The sequence below is a fragment of the Chenopodium album genome, chromosome 7 (genome assembly GCF_948465745.1).
Source record: "Chenopodium album chromosome 7, dcCheAlbu1.1, whole genome shotgun sequence".
NCBI classification, from domain to species: domain Eukaryota; kingdom Viridiplantae; phylum Streptophyta; class Magnoliopsida; order Caryophyllales; family Amaranthaceae; genus Chenopodium; species Chenopodium album.
Genome location: NC_137840.1, coordinates 37065032 through 37078780, shown reverse-complemented (window position 1 = coordinate 37078780; position 13749 = coordinate 37065032). Strand labels below are relative to the sequence as shown.

The 13749-nt window shown below is 32.5% G+C and overlaps 1 long non-coding RNA gene across 4 annotated transcripts; it reads right to left on the bottom strand.

The window, feature by feature from the left end:
- Positions 1-641: 641 nt before the first annotated feature.
- On the bottom strand, positions 642-3811 carry LOC145641058 (uncharacterized). 4 transcript variants are annotated; one of them, XR_014115130.1, is made up of 4 exons: positions 3592-3811; positions 3331-3457; positions 2291-2494; positions 642-933 (listed from the first exon to the last, which is right to left on the bottom strand). It is a non-coding gene; the product is annotated as an uncharacterized LOC145641058 (long non-coding RNA). The 4 variants fall into 4 exon arrangements; XR_014115131.1 differs by having other exon boundaries at positions 642-929; positions 3331-3448; XR_014115132.1 differs by having other exon boundaries at positions 644-929; positions 3561-3811.
- Positions 3812-13749: the final 9938 nt, after the last annotated feature.

Below are 13749 nucleotides of genomic sequence, written 5' to 3'. Positions count from 1 at the left end.
GACACGAAAGGTATTTATCACCGGGTTTGGTTTTGGGGAGACACAAATGGGTGTCTACACCCTCCTTACCCAACTGTCGCCAACCTCCTCCCTACACCGAAAGGTCAATAAGGAGAGGAAGAGAGAAAGAAAAAGGGCGGTAGTTAATTGCCGGGAATGGAGGGCATAGTTTTGTGGCTAAGGAAGGTGAGAGATGATGGTTTCAAGGCTGGTCAAGGTGCGGCGATTTTGAGGCTGGGTAAGGGGCAGCGATTTCAAGGCCGGGAAAGGGGAAGGTGGTGGTTTCTGGATGGTAAAGGGGAGGCATAAAGATTTTTTGGCTAAGCAACGGGAGGGGAAAGCGACTAGTGGAAAAATAGCTATCCGTAACGGGCAAAAAAGGCCTATCCGTAACGGGCAACGGGCGTTACGTATGCCACCGTTACGGATAGCTAGTGTTATTTGTAACGGGCAGTGTCCGTTACGAATAACAGGTTATTCGTAACGGACATTTCAAGTGCCCGTTACGAATAACCTGTTATTCGTACTGCCCGTTACAAATGACCCGTTATTTGTAATGGACTGTTTGACTGCCCGTTACAAATACAATTGAAGCCAAATTAAAAAAATATATATATGCAACAGGTGATACTGCCAACATGCTATGAGGCCAAATCTTTAATTACTATTATCAATATTTAATTATAAAATCAGTAATACAACTTTCACAAATGTCCAAATTGACTTTACAACAACTCGCTAACATGAGTCAAAAGCTACTGCATAAATAATACTCCGTAATACAACATGAAAATTTAAATAAGTTTATATTCCTTAGTAGACTAAGAACTTGAAAGAATTTTATGCTGTCTTGATGAAGCTTGCTTAACAAATTTTGTACATCCATATCTTCCACCCTTTTTAGCAACGATTCATGGTTTCTGTCCAAACTGACTTGAAAAAAAAAGGTTAAACTATTAGAATGGATGAAGTATATCAAATGAAAATGCGAGTTAAACAGGAAATATGGCACAAAGTGTCCTGATTTGCTTAGAACAACTAGCCTGTAGTACAATATTCAAGGCAAGTGAGGAGATAGATAAAGGAAAATCAAGTTAGTTATCACTTTACAACCAAGGGAAAATCAAGTAAGGGTTACACAGTTACCACAAAATCACTTATCATGCAAATTACTAATTCAGTTTGTCTACTTGTAGTTTACCAACCAATTGTCCAACTTTTTTCATGTGCTTTCATATAAAAAAAATCATTAAATGAACTTAAGCTATGTGTTTAGAGACGCATGATCCTCTAAACTAATATTGATACACAACAGTGGGCTGAAATGTGAGCTAAGCCAAGTCCTACAAAAAGATCATTCTCACCAATACAGAAATATGAAACTAAATTAAGCATAACAGGTTAATTAGGAGTACAACATGTAGAAAACTAATTAAGACCATATAAGAGATTTGAAGGGGAGGGGGGAATAAAAATCAAATAAACCCAATTGAAAAACAATTTTATTCAAACCAATATATACTTCAAGTCTGCCTGAAATAAACATTGAAATTTGCAGTAATCAATAAGCCATTATTAATAATGAGCTTAGGATATTGGATTAAAACCAATAGAACCTTACAATACTAAAATTATTGACAAAAACTAATTAAAATCCATACATATTTCGTGAAATTGAATATATAAACAACTAATAAAAAATATCTACATTGAAACTTAATAACCTGAAAATTTGAAGATCATCCTACACTATAAAAAATTAAAGAATAATAGTAGAAAGATTTATTAGAAAATCCCCTGATAAAGTTGTTCAATTCATACCATATTGCACTATCAAAGGCCTAGGATTCAGAGTCAATTGGCCGTTTAAGCTTTGGTATTATAGTAAATTTGTCATATTAAATAAATAAATAAATAAAGAGAGTAAATTTACCATATAATCTTATACTCGTAGCATTAATACATGGCTCATGAAGCAATTACTTAAGAATTACGACGTTACATGAAACCAGTCCAATAAGAAATAATGCAGCCTAGCACCTTGATCTATCCCTACTCCCTATTTTCCTACTAATTCAAGCTAGAATACATACAATAAAATACTACAGTTTTCAAACAATGATATTTCAACATTGAATTCAGCATGTCAAAAACTGTACAGCTAGTCAGTTGCCCACACATACATCCACGAGCATACACAGCTAACTATAGAGCATTCATCAAAACACACCAAGTAGCAACATTCAGGACAACAATTCATCAACAGTGGTTACGGGTAGAGTGAAATTACTTGTTGGATGAACCCTTGGCGGCATTGATGAGTTCATCACCAAGGCCCTCGACAATGGTCTTGATGTTCATGAAAGCACTCTCACGAGCTCCAGTAGTAAGAAGATAGATTTCCAGATTAACACGCCTTAGTGGAGAGATATCAACAGCTTGACGCCTAACAACACCAGGAGAACCAATTCTGGTTGCATCTTCTCTGGGTCCACTGCATAAGACAACATAGTTTAAGTTCAACCATGAATTTCACTCCCTAGCACAACATCAACAACAACAACAATAAACAATAATCAATTAATAATTCAACGGAAACATTGAGTTCAAGCTGTTAATCCATTTTGCTAATTCATTGCTAAATCATCATGTTCTTTTTGTACAATTTAATGATGATCGTTGGGACCAAGGCTGGCTTGTATGATATCCACGTGGAACTCATTGTGAGATTATGTTAGTTGCCTGCTTTTAATTACTTTTCTAAGTTGAAACATGGGTGGGTATTAGGTAAGCCTCATTATTTTGCTCCAAGTTTTCGAAGTTAGTGGACTACCAGGAACTAATGTTAAATTGTTAATACAAGTTTTGTACATGGTCAATGGGTGGTCAGAATTATAGCAAACTACTATATGATCTCTTAAAACAAGGGCTAATGCTTGATTAGCAAATCTATGAAGACTCAAAACGCTATAGACAATAAGGTTTTTTTGTTTTTTTTTTTTTTTTTTTTTGGGAAACAATATAGAGAATAAGTTTACATAAATTGAATCAATTAATCAACATGAAAACGCTGAACATGGACTACACCATAAAACGTTGTCGAATCTAAAAACCATAACCTGAAAATTTCGTCTATTAATCTACTTCATCAAATTTGAAAGCTAAAATCAATCAAATTGCATAGAATCAACCACAATTTGAATAAACAAAGTCAAAATACAGTCAAACTAAAATCAATACACAAGTAAAGATCAGATTTGATTGCAAATCAAAACAATAATAAGCTAATAAAATTGTAAGAGAAAAAAAGAGTAGAGAGAAAATGCAAACCTGAGAAAGAATGAAAAAACCCCAAAACCATTAATGAAACCATCATTTCTACGACCTTCAATTCTTCATTATCAATATTAACACCAACCCAGTCCTTAGAATAACCTTCCACTAGTGACTGAGATCCCTTAAAAAAAAAAAAAAGGCATCACATCAAATTAGATCCCAAATATAAGCTATAAATATCAAAATTCAAAAAAATAAATTAATATGGGTAACGAGATTCTTACAATATCCCACATATATCAGCGATTTCTTCACCTGAATCATCATCATGACATCATCGCCATGTCCATTTCTAGGTAACGAGACTTGAACATCCGACATTCCAAATTGGGTCCATTGCTTGCCATTGATGCAATTCGGAGGAGAGAGAAAGAGGGGAAATTTGGGAATTGGGGTTTTTAGTGGGAGAGTTGGAGAAGAAGAAGATTTTGAGAAGGGTGGTGAATTGCTGCTTCAGTTTGAGTGACGAGAAGAGAGAGAGTGAATGAGGAGGAGAGAGACATGATGAGTGGAAGGGGTTTGACGGCTAAGGGGAGTGAAAGTTTGAAACCCTAATTGGCTTTCCTTATCAGCTGGACCAAGTATTCGTAACGGGCACATGGTGTCCGTTATAAATAAATAAGTATTCGTAACGGGCACATGATGTCCGTTACAAATAAATAAGTATTCGTAACGGGCACATGGTGTCCGTTACAAATAATTAAGTATTCGTAACGGGAAATATTTTGCCCGATACAAATAACTAAGTATTCGTAACGGGAAATATTTTGCCCGTTACAAATATTATATATTTGTAATGGACAGTTATTTTGACCGTTACGGATATATTTTATGTAACGGGCATAGCTTTGCCCGTTACAAATAGCCTGTTACGAATGACAATTTTTTCACTAGTTTTGTGGCTAAGGAAGGTGAGAGAGGATGGTTTCAAGGCTGGTCAAGGTACGGCGATTTTGAGGCTGGGTAAGGGGCGGCGATTTTGAGGCCGGGCAAGGGGAGGGTGGTGGTTTCTGGATGGTAAAGGGGAGGCATAAAGATTTTTTGGCTAAGCAATAACGGGAGGGGAAAGCGTTGATTGCTGGCTAGGAGGGGATGTGGGTAGTGTGGTTGTGCAAGGAGAAGGGGGAGGGTTTCGGGGCTGGAGATAGGGAAGGTGTTGGCCAGAGCTTCTAGGGAAGGGGAGGAAGAGGGTATTTGTGGTGGTCATGGGAGAGTGTGGTGGCTGTAATGGTGGAGAAAGGGTGGCATTAGTGGCTAGGTTTTTACTTTTTAATTTATATTTTTATTTTAAACTAATTTTTATGTAAAAAATAGTAACATATCCATGATGCCACATGTCCCAATATATAACCTGTTATTATAGGTTATTAATTGGCTAAGGCCCAAAGAAAGCGAATACACCCCAAAGTTGGGATTATTTAAAGCGAATAGGTGAAAGTTGGGATTATTTTTACCAATTTTTCCAAAAAAACAAATACTCTTTAGATGTTTTGGCAATCATTTTATCCCTAAAGTATCTAATTCGAAGTCAAAATTGACAAAATATCAGTAGAAATGTCTTTTATTTGCTTACTATAAAATACCTAAATTTGCGTGACATAGGCTAAATTGAGGCATTTGTGATAATTTTTTTTTTTGTCAATTTTGACCTCACATCGGATCCTTTTGGACAAAAAAAACATGTTTTTTTTTTCAGTGGGATCGAAGAAATTATTTTAAATCGTTAGACATAGGGCATGTTCACATTTACTTAATTTCAGTCCAGTTCAGCTCCAATCAGTTCAGTTCAGCTCCTAATTTCTCTCTCTCATAACATATTCATTTCAGCTCAATTTAGTTCAGTTCAGCTCCAATCAGTTTAGTATAGTTCAGCTCCAATTAGTTCAGTTCAGTTCAGCTTAGTTTAGCTCAGTTTAGTAAATATTAGCAGACCCTTAGCAGTTTTCTTGATGACATGTGGTGAAAAAACAATTTTATGGCTTTTTTTTTGTGGTAAATCCAAATTTTAGAAAATTTTGGTGGAAAAAAAAAATAATTTTAGAATATTTTTGTGTTAAAAATCAAATTTTCCTAAAAGTTTTTTTTTAAATGTAAATAAATAATAATAAAAAAAACATGTATCTTATACATCTTCATTGAAAAGGGTATTCTTAATTTTGTTTTAAATGATAAAAATGCTTTGAACATAAAATATTAATGATTTAATACTTGTTTGAGAAAATTTTCTAGATACCATTTTTCTGTAATTGGAAATTCTCAATGGTGACTCCTTATATTTGCTACACTGAAATAGGGGCCCTCCTTTTTTTTACTTTATACAAATTGATCCTAATTAAATAACCTTATGTTCATAAATGGTTAGTTAGTATTAAATATGGTAAGATGTCTTTTTATATAAAAAAAATAAAATAAAAAAATGTATATGTATAAAACAAACACCCCAATCACCACCACCGTCCATACACTCACCCTGATCCCTATATACCAACCCAAAATCTCCATTTAATACCTCATATTTTTATACGTATTTTAATTAAAATAAGTATTTTGAGAAGTATTTGACTAAATTGAATTGTTTTAATTAAAGTATTTTAATTATTTATTTTAAATAAGTTCGAAAATAATTATAAAAGGTAAGTTTATTTAATTAATTAATTTATTGAGCGGGGGTTTAATTTAAGGAAAGTTTTGATTTGGTAAAGTTTTAATTTAGTAAAGATTTATTAGGGATGGGATTAGGAAAATTAAAAGAGGAAAGTTAGGGAAAAAGGGTTTGTAGAGAAGGGGTATAAATATCCCACATATGAGGCAAATCAACTTTGCCCAGAGTGGAGAAAATCCAAGGTAATCTTCTCTCTCCTTTCTCCTTATTTTTCTTTCTTTTTCTTTCTCTTTTTCCCCTCCCCCTTTTTCTTCTTTTCGGCTCCCCTTCACCACCACCGGCCGACCACCATCAGCGGTGGCCGCCAGCAGCTGGCAGCAGGCAGCCACCGCCACCGCCACCAGCCTGGTGGCTGTCGGTTGCATGGTCCGAATAAAAAAAAAATTGAATCTTTATTGTTTAAAACTAATTTATTCCTAAATCTAATTGTTAATTATGAGTTTTGGGATTTGATTTTGATGTTTGATTATAAGTATTATGTTAATGAATTTTCAGATTATGTTTTTAATTAAAAAGCCCCAATTTTTGAAACCCTAGGTTCTTGATTTGTAAATTATTGAAGGGTTATAATGTATAATCATTTAGACCTTTGATTAAAGTGTTTTAAGGCCTAATTACAGCACATTTTAATTAAAATATAGTGCTGAAATTTTTAGTAGAGAACTTAAAATCAAGTTTCTTTAAGGAATTTTAATTACCCGTTAATTAGGATTAAATTATGATGCTTTAAATATAATTTCAGCATGTTTTAATTAATATTATGAGGGGTTTTGTTATAGTAAAAAATTGGTGGAAATTTGTTTAAAGTGGATTTTAATACTCTTCTATAATTTTAAATAGTAGGAGACTTTGAAATGAGTGGTTTTTATTAGTCGTGGCGATTCTAAGATCTTATACAAGGTACGTTCGCGTACTTAGCATAATTATGTTAATGTAATAGCATGCTAAATGTGTTTGATGGATTACAAGTAGTATCATGCTAGGTTTGGATCGAAAATTATGATTTGGATATTATTGGTGATTGGATTATGAAGCATGATTTATTTGTGATGGATTATTGAATGGAAAATCATAGTTTGAAATTATTTATGAACCACATATTTATTTATGGCATGTTAGAGAGCATGTTTAATTAAACTAAATGTTTAATTTGGTTTGGAATATTAAAAAGGAATTTTATTATGGTTCATATAATTTGTATTGATGATATAAGCATGAGGAAAGAACTATATAAGTGTCTATGTACACGAGGAATAAATTGTATGTTGGTGCCTTAGTGCACTTAAGGTGTTCTTAACACCGAGGGATAGGATTTGTGGCGCTTTGTGCATTTAAGGTGTCATTTGCACCGAGGTAGAATTAAAAAGGATTCAACATTAAATATTATGTGGTCACTAATTATTCAAGAACTAAATTGGTATGTATATCTGATTGATTGAATAATTATTGTTGATTGAATGATTATGGTTTGAGAGTCATCACCAAGTATAATAATCTGTAAATAATGTAAAGTGAAAGATATTATGCATCGAAACTCTTGGAACGTATATACCTTGAGTATAAACATATGGGGGGAGTTATGGGGTTTTATATTTAACCATAACTTCTACTGGAGTACAGGACGTTGTACATTCCTTTTATTATTATTATTATGCGCAGGAATTCCGCCACTTATGAGTGGTTATTGATGCTGGCATGGTTAGCTCCCATGTCAGTAACCTCAAATTTATTTGAGGGAGGTTGAGGGGGAAACCCGTTCGATGCATAGTCAACATTAAATAAATTATGTAGTGTCTAGTTAGACTGTTACTGAATGTTGTATGCTTGAAACACAAGTGCAACAAGGTAAGTTGTGTGTTGATAGGAAATTATATGTCAGTATGTTAATTACGCTTATGTACTCAGCTTTGTTAATTGTGTGTTTTGTATGTTTGTTGGCCTTGTCTTTACCTTGACCCTATGATGACCCATTTTTAATGGAGAGTAGTGGAAACAAGTACATATAATTTTTTCAGGTGATGAACCATTTTCATGAATGGGCATGAGTGAAGAGCGAATCATGCTAATTTCTATAAGTATATGAATGTGTTATTGTTTTAATTATTTATGACTTGATTTATTACATGTGACTAACGAGAAGGGTTTTAAATTTCGGTTTTGTTTAAATAAGGGCCTACTATGGTTCCAAGTTGTTGGTTGACTTTATTTTACTTAGTTTGACTTTGGTTCGACTTTACTTTCGTTGTTTGATTTTCAATGTTGACTTGGTTTGAAATGTTTTGAAATTAGTCTTCCGCTGTGTGTCTTTGATAATTGTCTTAATCGTTATCACGGTGGCGGTAATGTCTTAGATATTCCTATTTAAAGTTTTAAACATGGCAAAACATGTATATTAAAAGGAAGAAATTTCTAGGGTGTTACACTCCCGCCAAACCTAGCCACCCTCATCCTAATCCTAATCATAACCTAAAACCCTAACCCACCACCCAAAACCTTAACCCCACCAACTCGTGTTACCCAAATCCCCATTGTTGAAGACACCACATGTAATACCCCATATTTTTAATGTTTTTAAAATCATTTAATTAATTGTAAAAAATATTTTTAGGTCAAATTATTAAAATTATTGGATTTAAACAAAGTAGTCAAGTTTTAATATTTGCGTTAATAATTAGCTATTCCAATATTGTTAATTTCATAATAAGCCCATTTATCCCTTTTTCATAATTGGGCTAAATACTTCTTCCTCATATCACTATTTCATGAAGCCCAAACATTACCTTAATATACTGTTTCAATCCTCAAAATTTTGCCACCCAAAGGTTAAATGGTCAAGGTATACAATTTCCCTTTTTCTTTTCTTCTTTTCCTTTTCTTTTTCCCCTTTCTTTTCCTTTTTCCTTGGTTTCACACAGAAACTTCCTCTCGTGTGTGGGCTTGCTGCCACATTAGCACCACCATCTGCCGGACCATTTCCACTCGCCGGTCACCCTATCGAAAACTTGCCGCCTCTGCACGACCACCGCCCACCGTGGCTTTCTCTCTTCTCCCTTCTCTTTTTATTTTAGTTAGTTTGATGATTTTAATTTTAGGTTTCGATTTTAATTGTTCGAAATGTATTAAATTAGTATCAAATCATGTTTTTAATTGGTTTTAAGTTTAATTTCAGATTATTGTAGTGTTAATTTCATATTGTGAATTTATTATAAAGTTAGGGTTTTTAATTTATAATTACATGATTTTTATGGTTCTTCTGTAAATTAGTTTAAGGGTTTTGAATACCCATTGATTTTGAGTATTAATGAAGTTTAAAGATAGAGTTTTGATGGTTTCAAAAAAAAAAAAAAAAGATAGATTTTTGATGAATTTTAATGAGTTTTTAATCAAAATAATATTGTTGAAATTTTACTCAAAGTAGTAGTATTGTGGTCTTATGAAAGTGTTTAATTACCCATTAAAGAGGAGTTTAATTAAGGATTTCAAAATAATTTTTAGATTATTTAGAGTGGTTTAAATAGAATTTAAGTTGCTAGAAATTGTGTATACAAGGGTAGTTAATGTAGTTTTATCGTCCCTCTATGTAGAAGACTTGTTTCGAGAAGTTTTCTAGTGTATACGGCTACTTTAAGAGTTTGTTGGAGGTATATATGAGTACTCGGAATTTTTTAAGCATTTAGAAACGTGCTAGGATTTATAAATGGATTCTAAGTTAGTATCATGCTAGGAATTGGCTGGAATTGTTAAATTGAATTGATTTTATGGAATTGAATTGGATTTTTGAATTGAAATGAAATTGGTGAATTATTTATAAACCATGATCAGTTGAAATGATTTATTTATTGGAATTGGTGATTGTGGAATATTGTTATTGAACCATACTTATATTATTGGCATGATTGAAAGCATGTTTAATTAAATTAAATGTTTAATTTGGTTTGTAATATAAAAAGGGAATTTTATTATGGTTCATATAATTTTTATTGATGCTATAAGCATGGGAATTGAGCTATTAAGTGTTTTAGTACAAAGGAATAGAATGAAATGTGGTGTCTAAGTGTATTTAAGGTGTTCTAAACACCGAGGAATAGCATTTGCGTTGCTTTATGCGCTTGAGGTTTTTCAATACCAAGGTAGTTTAGAAAGGTTCAACATTAAATTAAATGTGATCACCAAATATTCAAGAATTGAATTGGAAAGTTTGATTGCATGAATGATTTATGGTGATTGATTGTATTGTGAATTGATAGACATCATCAAGTCTAAAGTATATAAACAACGTAAAGTGAAAGAGATTGCGCACCAAAACTCTTGGAACGTATATACCCCGAGTATGAACATATGGGAAGAGTTATGAGGTTTTATATTTAACAATAGTTTCTTATTGGAGTACATGACGCTGTATTTTCCTTTTACATCTTATGTGCAAGACGTCCATCACTTTCATGTGACATTTTTATGCCTACCCGATTAGCTCCAGGAGTAGTTTACCCCAATTCTTTGGGGTAGGGATTTGGTTAGAAACTCGTTCAATGTGTAATACCTCGTATTTTTAAGCCGTTAACTAATTATTAATTATGGATTATTTTTCAAAATATTTTATCATACAAAATATCTATTTAAGTCCATATATGATTTTACAAAGATAATTTTATTACACTTTATAAAGGATTTAATTATATGAGTCAAGTTAAAGTTGTCGAAATTTCAACCTTCAATATTTTGCTTCCGAGTCAAACTACCAAGTATCAAATTATTCCTCCTTCCGTAATCAAAGTCAACCCTTATATTAATACTACTCCTATTCACAAGATTTATTAGGCTGGCTGCATTTATTGGGTCAGCAGCATTTATTGGGCCAACTGCATTTATTAGGCAAACAATATTTATTAGGTCGGCACCATAAATGAATATGGTTGTAATAGTCCTATTTGGAGGCTATAAATAGCCATGAGAGTAAGGCATTCTTAGTTCATCCTTCTCCATCCAAAGTTTTCTTTTCCTCCTTTCTCCTTCCTTCTCCATACTTAATTTCTTCTAGCTTTAGTTTTGTGGTCGTGAGGTTCATCTCGAGCACCTACCGCCATTCGACTACCAAAGGTGATGCCACTTACCCCTTATTTCCCCTTAAATTTTACTTCATATAGTTACACTTCTTAACTTGATTTTCACTAATTTTGATACTAATTACTAGCTACTACTACTAATTTAAGAACTATTACGATACATCTCATTATTTATTGTTAATATTGCCATTATTATTGTTGATACCACTACTCTACTACTATTATCTTCCGTATGTACTACATACTTTTATAAATTATTATTATTATTATTATTATTAGCTACTTGCACATTTACTACTACTATTTATATATATAGTTATACTAATACTATTTACTTACGTATAGTACTACTATTGTTATTATTGTTGTTGTTATGTTTATATTAATGTTTATGTTTAACGGATTATTAAATATTAGTTTGTAAAAGCAAATATTTAATTTATAAAAGGGTTATAATAATAAATTGTTCATGCACAACTAGTAAAGTTTGTAATATAAATTCGTGTGTCTAGGGGTTGAAAAGTATTTGATTAGGATTATTGGTTAATTGTAGGAAGAATTTGGAGTTTGTAAGTAACAGTTCCGTACTTGTGTGCAAAGATCAAGGTACGTACACGTGGCGAGATCTTTTATAAAGTGACTTTTATGTGCAACATGATTTACATGTTAAATGATTTCAAACCATGTTTAAATGATTGTGAAATATATATATTTTGGTGAAACATGTTTTAATTGTTTGATCTTAAATGTTAAAATATTTTAAATGGTTGATTATAAACTTGTATTGATATTCAAGATGTTTAAAAAGAAAGTTTTATTGTTTAAATTATCCTGAGTATGGGATATTGGAAGGTTTATTTATCGGATTTATTCATTGGATTATGGATTTATGACTCCCACTACGCGGAGATAAGATTGAAGACTATGGGCTATGTATGACCTAGTCTTTCCCCTTTATAGCACTATGTAAAGGAGTTACTAACTTGGGGTGTGCACACTTAGGTGGAAAAATGATTTGCGAAAATGAGGTTTTGAACCCATATTATATTCTATTCACAACTATCTTTGAAAAATATTGATTGTGGAGTTTTTATTCAGGAGTGGTTTGATTAAATAGTCGGATCTTTTCGAAAGCATGTTTAATTAACTAAATTGATTTTACATGTCTAGCATTTGTAAGTACTTAGCATTTTAGCTAATACGTATTTCTCTTTTGTTTTGGCTTGGCCCTACTTATCATAAATGATGAGTAGATAGGTGATGACGATCTGACAACGTGAATTATATGCTGCATTAGGAACGATGGGCGGTGATCACCTAGTTTAATTTAGTAAACATAGCATCAGTGTTGTAGTTACTTTTGTAGTTACTTTGGAAGTGTTTTAAAACTATTACTATTATTATTAATAAAAGATAAGTACTTTTCTTCCGCTGCAAGTCTCTGTTAAGCCTTACGTCATCACGTAGCGGTAATATCCCTAAGTTACTCTCTAAATCATGATTATTATTAAAGAATAATTTGGGGGTGTTACAAAGTGGTATCAATTTTCGGGTCTTAAAAAGATGAAAATGGGAATCTAAAACTGATGGGTAGACCTAAGAAGGGCATATAGGATAGAGTTTCGCATTAGTTTTTCTCAAGTATATATTTCGTATATATTTAAGTAAAAACTACTTTCTATTTTAAGATGAAGAAAAATTAATAGTGGGGATTATGGAATTGGCAATGAGCTCTAGCTAGGCAGGACTTTGGCTCAGGGCAACGTCGACCTAACCTCTCCTACTTGGGATCTCATTGGTCCAATTAATCCACATTATGAATCAAGTATTCAACTTATAACTATATATAATATTTTCAAAATTAAAGAGTTTGAAATGTATTCAAAAATGATTTCAAACTTTACGTGAATTATGTGCATATGGACAAAGAAAACATCCAAACTATATTTTTAGAGTATGAGGTTCGAATTAAATTTCGAATTGCATTAAGATTGATAATCTTTTGGGAATTTTTATATTCCAAGGTATATTGGCGAAGGTTCACGAATTATTCGATAATTATTCCTAAAATGGAAATGGATTGGAAGGAAATTACTCTATTACATGAATTACATGGCAAGTGTTTTGTATGTTATAATTGTATGAAATTTATGATAAAATCTTATGATGATTTATTTTGAGGTATAACTTTGCTTTTCAATGGCGATTTTAGGCTTGCTATTTAATTTAAAGAAAGTGTTGTACTCAAGATATTTTGTGAACAGTAGAGTTATCAACTCTTTGAGTCTTTATTGATTCGATGGATGATTGATTTGTTGTTTAAGTTAAGTAAATATATTATGCTTAATTACCACATCATTCAGGATCATGTCTCTAACGGAACGAATTAAGAAAAGGAGTAGTTCCAAAGTCAGCTCTATCATCAAAACACTAACCAAATTAACTGAAAACATAACAGGTAGCCCGATATTGTCTCAAACCAGGGAAAAACCCATAATGACCTTGATGCTTTTAGGGAAGTTTTTAAAAGAATAGTTGCGGTCAAACCACCCACTTACCTTGGCAAAGTAGACCCAGCGAGCTTAGAGAATTGGGTAAGAGAAATTGATAAACTTTTTGATGTTATTAATTGCCCCGAGGAATTAAAGTCAATAATGTTGTTTATTACCTTAGAGAGGAAGCCGATTT